The following is an 8,657-nucleotide window of genomic DNA, read 5'->3' as shown; positions in this document are numbered from 1 at the left end:
CAGTCAGTGATGCAGCTACCTCTATATGTCTGAGCAATGCCTCTCCAGGGAGACTGTGACCTCCATCTGTCAGAGGATTGGGCCTGAGATCAGCTCCGACTGGGCACCCCATGCCAGTGGCTCTGAAGGTCACAGTGGCCCTCAGTCTCTATGCCTCCGGCTCTTTCCAGGGGTCAGAGGGGGATCTGTGTGGAGTCTCCCAATCAGCTGTCCACAGTTGCATCAAGCTGGTGACAGAAGCTCTGTATAGGTGGGTACTGACCTTTATTCATTTCCATATGGACGAGGCCAGCCAGGCTGAGTGAGCCAGAGGTTTTGCAGAGATTGCTGGGTTCCCCCGTGTCCAGGGTGCAATAGACTGTACACATGTGGCCATCAAGGCACCAGCGGGTCAGCCGAGTGCCTTCGTCAGCAGGAAGGGATTCCACTCCATGAACGTGCAGATAGTGTGTGATCACAGGATGCTGATTCTGTAAGGTACCCAGGCAGCTCCCATAACGGGTACATCCTGAGACACTCCCAGGTGCCGGGGGTCTTCAGTGCTCCAGCCCGGCTGGATGGATGTCAGCTGGGTGACAAGGATTATTCGTTGAAGAGGTGGCTGATGATGCCTCTCTGCCACCCAAGAACAGAGGCTGAGCAGCGTTACAATAGGAGCCAAGCCTCCTCAAGGGCGGTGATAGAGAGGACCATAGGTCTTCTCAAGATGTGCTTCCAATCCCTGGACTGTTTGGCGAGAGCACTATAATAGCCTCCAGAGCAGGTGTCAGTGATAGTGGTTACATGCTGCACTCTCCACAATCTGACACTAGCAAGAGGGGGCCCACTGGAGGTAGAGGATGTTGATGCAGCTGCACAGGCCACAGATGATGAATCCAGTAGTGAGTCAGAAGAGGAGCATGGTGAGGAGAACGCTGAGGGTGTGGAGGCAGACCTCGGTAACCTCCAGGGAGGCAGGGACGCCTTGATCCAGCGCTCCTTCAGCTAGGCTGCTAAAGATCCGCTCCCACCTCATGTCAGTGCCACCACCTCCATCCTGGGTGTTTGAAATGATCCTTTTATTTGAACACAAAGAACACTCAGTGCCTGTGTGAGAGCTGCAGGTCCGAGCACAACCCCAGGAACCTCAATGGAGGAGGCAGTGCGCTCGGCCATGAAGGTCTACGCAGTGCTCAGGCTCCGCTTGGACTTCTCCATAACGGAGACCATGGCACGCATTCCCTCATGGATCTCCGCCAGATCCTCCCGCACACCCCGCTGGACATCCAGCATCTGTTGCCTAATGGATGGTTCCAGGGGCTCAACATCAGCCTTCGACTGAGAATCGTCCTGGTCTCCAGCAGCCCTCCGACTGCCGGCGCCCTGGGCACTCTCTGTCTCTGTCTGTGGCTCGAGTGAGTGTGAAGTGCCCCTCGCCAATGTGCACTGAGATACTAAACACTGCTCTAACGTCTACCGAGGTGCTGGTATCTGCGCGGGTGCCTGCTTCAGAGAGTGGGTGTGACGCAGGTGCATCTGGAGCCGGGCGGTCCTCTGGTGCCAGGGGTGGGCCTTCGGGGTCCTGCGATTGAGTGCGTGGTGGCAAACCTAAGGGAGAACAAGGACATGTCATTAGTTAAGGTCATCACCCTGTCACTGTGAGTGGCAGGCAGGCTGATGAGACAATGGAGATCTGCATCATGGTGCCATCGTCTTTCAATGAGCAATGGGGACTCCAGGTGTGAGGTTCCCATCAATGAAGAGACTACACAGGAATGGTTACACACTCCGACACTCTCACCTCTGTGCACTGCACTCTTACCGTCATCTGACACCCCAGCCTCTCCGCGGCCGGTTGACCGATGTGCGTGGTGCCTCTCCAGTTCCATGACATCCTGCTCATATCTGGTTAAGATCAGGGGGTTTGGGAGGTCTTCGTCAGTCCGTGACCTCTCGATGTCTCGATGTTGTTCCGGCTCCTCTTCTCCTGAAACATCAGAGGAGCATTGATTGGTCCACTCTCTACCTGCAGCACCATTGCAGCCTGGCCAACCCCAGCTGAGGAACACCTCGCAGGGCATGTCCGAACATGGCCCTCGAGCCGCAAGGCACTCAGTCCAAGCAGCTGGGGCTCACCCCCTTGGCCAGCTCCGGTATCATTGACAATTGGCACTCAGACTCTACCACCCCTGAGCTCCACGGGGGAGACGGCCAGACCTTAACACTTCACCACACTGACCCACACCAACACGATACTCACCCTTCCTGAGCACAGTGGCACTGGACCAAGGTCTGCCGCACAACATCATGGCTGCTGACCAGCAGTGCCACCTCCTCCCAAGCTCTTTTCATTAGGTGTGGTGGCCTCCTCCTCCCATCCCCGGGGACAAGGGTGTCCCTCCTGCCGGCCACTTCCTCCAGGACGACAGTGAGGCACTCATCGGAAAACCAGGGGGCGAAGTGCCCACCCGACCTGCCCTCCTGCCCGGTGTCTGCAGCCGCGTTGACCCGCCCTCCTGCCCGGTGTCTGCAGCCGCGTTGACCCACCCTCCCGCCCGTTGTCTGCAGCCGCGTTGACCCGCCCTCCCGCCCGGTTTCTGCAGCCGCGTTGACCCGCCCTCCCGCCCGGTGTCTGCAGCCGCGTTGACCCACCCTCCCGCCTGGTGTCTGCAGCCGCATTGACCTGCCCGGTGTCTGCAGCCGCGTTGACCCGCCCTCCCGCCTGGTGTCTGCAGCCGCATTGACCCGCCCTCCCGCCTGGTGTCTGCAGCCGCATTGACCCACCCTCCCACCCGGTGTCTGCAGCCGCATTGACCTGCCCGGTGTCTGCAGCCGCGTTGACCCGCCCTCCCGCCTGGTGTCTGCAACCGCGTTGACCTACCCAGTGTCTGCAGCCGCGTTGACCCACCCTCCCGCCTGGTGTCTGCAGCCGCGTTGACCCGCCCTCCCGCCCGGTGTCTGCAGCCACGTTGACCCACCCTCCCGCCTGGTGTCTGCAGCCACGTTACTCTCCATACTTTTTGCTCACCTGCTCACAACACTGGAGTTCTCTTTGTCACCGGCAGCCTTCCTTAAACCGGCCGCCGGGTCACTATTGGATCCGGTGGTCGACAGGCCCCTGCCCGCCCCTTGCTAACCAGTGAAGAGCCGGGTTTCACGTTGGGTGGGTCTTTACCAGCTCGTCACTGTGAAATCACGGTTAGGGGCCGGTCACAGGCAGCGGACTGTTTCGCGGCCGTCCCCCTGCTCTCCCACTGCGTCCGCCCAACAACCTCATAATTCAGACTCAGGTTGCTATGGACTCCTCACAGGCAGTTCCAGGTTGCTATGGACTCCTCACAGGCAGTTCCAGGTTGCTATGGACACCTCACAGGCAGTTTCAGGTTGCTAGGAACTCCTCACAAGTGATTCCAGGTTTCTGGGAACTCCTCACAGGTAATTCAAGGTTGCTAGGAACTCCTCACAGGCGATTCCAGGTTGCTATGGACACGTCAAAGGCAGTTCCAAGTTGCTATGGAAACCTCACAGGCGATTCCAGGTTGCTAGGAACTCAACACTCGTAATTCCAGGTTGATAGAACCCCACGCAAGCAGTTCCAGGTCACTAGGGGCATGTTTCAGGCAATTCTAGGTTGCTATGCACACCTCACAGGCAGTTCCAGGTTGCTATGGACATCTCACTGGCGATTCCAGGTTGCTAGGAACTCCTCACAGGCAGTTCCAGGTTGCTAGGAACTCCTCACAGGTGGTTCCAGGTTGCTATGGACCCCTCACAGGCAGTTGCAGGTTGCTAGGACCTCCTCACAGGCGCTTCCAGGTTGCTAGGAACTCCTCACAGGCGATTCCAGGTTGCTAGGAACTTCTCACAGGCGATTCCAGGTTGCTAGGAACTCCTCACAGGCGATTCCAGGTTGCTAGGAACTCCTCACAGGCAATTCCAGGTTGCTATGAACTCCTCACAGGCGGTTCCAGGTTGCTATGAACTCCTCACAGGCAGATCCAGGTCACTAGGGACATGTTACAGGTGGTTCCAGGTTGCTATGGCCTCCTCGCAGGCAGTTCCAGGTTGCTATGGACTCCTCACAGGCGATTCCATGTTGCTAGGAACTCCTCACAGGCAGTTCAAGGTTGCTATGGACTCCTCACAGGCCGTTCCAGGTTGCTATGGACTCCTCACAGGCAGTTCCAGGTTGATAGAGTCGCACACAAGCGATTCCAGGTCACTAGGGACATGTTACAGGCGGTTCCAGGTTCCTATGGACTACTCACAGGCAGTTCCAGGTTGCTAGGGACTCCTCACAGGCAGTTCCAGGTTGATAGAGTTGCACACAAGCGATTCCAGGTCACTAGGGACATGTTACAGGCGGTTCCAGGTTGCTATGGACTCCTCGCAGGCAGTTCCAGGTTGCTAGGGACTCCTCACAGGCAGTTCCTGGTTGTTAGAGTCACAAACAAGCGATTCCAGGTCACTAGGGACATGTTACAGGCAGTTCCAGGTTCCTATGGACTACTCACAGGCAGTTCCAGGTTGCTAGGGACTCCTCACAGGCAGTTCCAGGTTGATAGAGTCGCACACAAGCGATTCCAGGTCACTAGGGACATGTTACAGGCGGTTCCAGGTTGCTATGGACTCCTCGCAGGCAGTTCCAGGTTGCTAGGGACTCCTCACAGGCAGTTCCTGGTTGTTAGAGTCACACACAAGCGATTCCAGGTCACTAGGGACATGTTACAGGCGGTTCCAGGTTGCTATGGACTCCTCGCAGGCAGTTCGAGGCTGCTATGGACTCCTCACGGGCGATTCCAGGTTGCTAGGAACTCCTCACAGGCAGTTCCAGGTTGCTATGGACTCTGCACAGACGATTCCAGGTTGCTATGGACTCCTCACAGGCGATTCCAGGTTGCTATGGACTCCTCACAGGCGATTCCAAATTGCTATGGACTCCTCACAGGCGGTTCCAGGTTGCTATGAACTCCTCACAGGCGGATCCAGGTCACTAGGGACATGTTACAGGCGGTTCCAGGTTGCTATGGCCTCCTTCCAGGTTGCTATGGACTCCTCACAGGCAGTTCAAGGTTGCTAGGGACTCCTCACAGGCCGTTCCAGGTTGCTAGGGACTCCTCACAGGCAGTTCCAGGTTGATAGAGTCACACACAAGCGATTCCAGGTCACTAGGGACATGTTACAGGCGGTTCCAGGTTCCTATGGACTACTCACAGGCAGTTCCAGGTTGCTAGGGACTCCTCACAGGCAGTTCCAGGTTGATATGGAATCCGCACAGGCGTTTCCAGGTTGCTATGGACTCCTCACAGGCGGTTCCAGGTTGCTATGGACTCCTCACAGGCGATTCCAGGTTGATATGGACGCCTCATATATGATTCCAGGTTGCTATGGACTCCCCACAGGCGATTCCAAGTTGCTATGGACTCCTCGCAGGCAGTTCCAGGTTGCTAGGGACTCCTCACAGGCAGTTCCTGGTTGTTAGAGTCACACACAAGCGATTCCAGGTCACTAGGGACATGTTACAGGCGGTTCCAGGTTGCTATGGACTCCTCGCAGGCAGTTCGAGGCTGCTATGGACTCCTCACAGGCGATTCCAGGTTGCTATGGACTCCTCACAGGCGATTCCAAGTTGCTATGGACTCCTCACAGGCGATTCCAAGTTGCTATGGACTCCTCACAGGCGGTTCCAGGTTGCTATGAACTCCTCACAGGCGGATCCAGGTCACTAGGGACATGTTACAGGCAGTTCCAGGTTGCTATGGCCTCCTTCCAGGTTGCTCTGGACTCCTCACAGGCAGTTCAAGGTTGCTAGGGACTCCTCACAGGCCGTTCCAGGTTGCTATGGACTCCTCACAGGCAGTTCCAGGTTGATAGAGTCACACACAAGCGATTCCAGGTCACTAGGGACATGTTACAGGCGGTTCCAGGTTCCTATGGACTACTCACAGGCAGTTCCAGGTTGCTAGGGACTCCTCACAGGCAGTTCCAGGTTGATATGGAATCCGCACAGGCGTTTCCAGGTTGCTATGGACTCCTCACAGGCGGTTCCAGGTTGCTATGGACTCCTCACAGGCGATTCCAGGTTGATATGGACGCCTCATATATGATTCCAGGTTGCTATGGACTCCCCACAGGCGATTCCAAGTTGCTATGGACTCCTCACAGGCGGTTCCAGGTTGCTAGGGACTCCTCACAGGCAGTTCCAGGTTGCTATGGACTCCTCACAGGCGATCTCAGGTTGCTCTGGATTCCTCACAGGCGATCCCAGGTTGCTCTGGACTCCTCACAGGCGATCCCAGGTTGCTCTGGACTCCTCACAGGCGGTTCCAGGTTGCTATGGACTCCTTACAGGCGATCCCAGGTTGCTATGGACTCCTTACAGGCGATCCCAGGTTGGTATGGACTCCTTACAGGCGATCCCAGGTTGCTATGGACTCCTTACAGGCGATCCCAGGTTGGTATGGACTCCTTACAGGCGATCCCAGGTTGCTATGGACTCCTTACAGGCGATCCCAGGTTGCTATGGACTCCTTACAGGCGATCCCAGGTTGGTATGGACTCCTTACAGGTGGTTCCAGGTTAATAGAGTCGCACACAAGCGGTCCCAGGTCACTAGGGACATGTTACAGGCGGTTCCAGGTTGCTATGGACTCCTCGCAGGCAGTTCGAGGCTGCTATGGACTCCTCACGGGTGATTCCAGGTTGCTAGGAACTCCTCACAGGCAGTTCCAGGTTGCTATGGACTCTGCACAGGCGGTTCCAGGTTACTATGGACTCCTCACAGACGATTCCAGGTTGCTATGGACTCCTCACAGGCGATTCCAGGTTGCTATGGACTCCTCACAGGCGATTCCAAGTTGCTATGGACTCCTCACAGGCGATTCCAAGTTGCTATGGACTCCTCACAGGCGGTTCCAGGTTGCTATGAACTCCTCACAGGCGGATCCAGGTCACTAGGGACATGTTACAGGCGGTTCCAGGTTGCTATGGCCTCCTTCCAGGTTGCTATGGACTCCTCACAGGCAGTTCAAGGTTGCTAGGGACTCCTCACAGGCCGTTCCAGGTTGCTAGGGACTCCTCACAGGCAGTTCCAGGTTGATAGAGTCACACACAAGCGATTCCAGGTCACTAGGGACATGTTACAGGCGGTTCCAGGTTCCTATGGACTACTCACAGGCAGTTCCAGGTTTCTAGGGACACCTCACAGGCAGTTCCAGGTTGATATGGACTCCGCACAGGCGTTTCCAGGTTGCTATGGACTCCTCACAGGCGGTTCCAGGTTGCTATGGACTCCTCACAGGCGATTCCAGGTTGATATGGACGCCACATATATGATTCCAGGTTGCTATGGAATCCTCACAGGCGATTCCAGGTTGATATGGACTCCGCACAGGCGTTTCCAGGTTACTATGGACTCCTCACAGGTGGTTCCAAGTTGCTATGGACTCCCCACAGGCGATTCCAAGTTGCTATGAACTCCTCACAGGCGGTTCCAGGTTGCTATGGACTCCTCACAGGCGGTTCCAGGTTGCTCTGGACTCTTCACAGGCGTTTCCAGGTTACTATGGACTCCTCACAGGCGGTTCCAAGTTGCTATGGACTCCCCACAGGCAATTCCAAGTTGCTATGAACTCCTCACAGGCGGATCCAGTTTGCTATGGACTCCTCACAGCCGGTTCCAGGTTGCTCTGGACTCCTCACAGGCGATCCCAGGTTGCTCTGGATTCCTCACAGGCGATCCCAGGTTGCTATGGACTCCTCACAGGCGGTTCCAGGTTGCTATGGATTCTTCACAGGCGATCCCAGGTTGCTCTGGACTCCTCACAGGTGATCCCAGGTTGCTATGGACTCCTTACAGGCGATCCCAGGTTGGTATGGACTCCATACAGGCGATCCCAGGTTGCTATGGACTCCTTACAGGCGATCCCAGGTTGCTATGGACTCCTTACAGGCGATCCCAGGTTGGTATGGACTCCTTACAGGCGATCCCAGGTTGCTATGGACTCCTTACAGGTTATCCCAGGTTGCTATGGACTCCTTACAGGCGATCCCAGGTTGCTATGGACTCCTTACAGGCGATCCCAGGTTGGTATGGACTCCTTACAAGCGATCCCAGGTTGCTATGGACTCCTTACAGGCGATCCCAGGTTGCTATGGACTCCTTACAGGCGATCCCAGGTTGGTATGGACTCCTTACAGGTGCTTCCAGGTTGCTATGGACTCCTTACAGGCGATCCCAGGTTGCTATGGACTCCTTACAGGCGATCCCAGGTTGGTATGGACTCCTTACAGGCGATCCCAGGTTGCTATGGACTCCTTACAGGCGATCCCAGGTTGCTATGGACTCCTTACAGGTGATCCCAGGTTGGTATGGACTCCTTACAGGCGATCCCAGGTTGCTATGGACTCCTTACAGGCTATCCCAGGTTGCTATGGACTCCTTACAGGCGATCCCAGGTTGCTATGGACTCCTTACAGGCGATCCCAGGTTGGTATGGACTCCTTACAGGCGATCCCAGGTTGCTATGGACTCCTTACAGGCGATCCCAGGTTGCTATGGACTCCTTACAGGCGATCCCAGGTTGGTATGGACTCCTTACAGGCGATCCCAGGTTGCTATGGACTCCTTACAGGCGATCCCAGGTTGCTATGGACTCCTTACAGGTGCTTCCAGGTTG

Source organism: Cetorhinus maximus, unplaced genomic scaffold, assembly GCF_964194155.1.
Source record: "Cetorhinus maximus unplaced genomic scaffold, sCetMax3.hap1.1 HAP1_SCAFFOLD_163, whole genome shotgun sequence".
Lineage (NCBI taxonomy): Eukaryota > Metazoa > Chordata > Chondrichthyes > Lamniformes > Cetorhinidae > Cetorhinus > Cetorhinus maximus.
The sequence above is the reverse complement of the archived record's forward strand: the minus strand, read 5'-3'. Positions refer to the sequence as shown.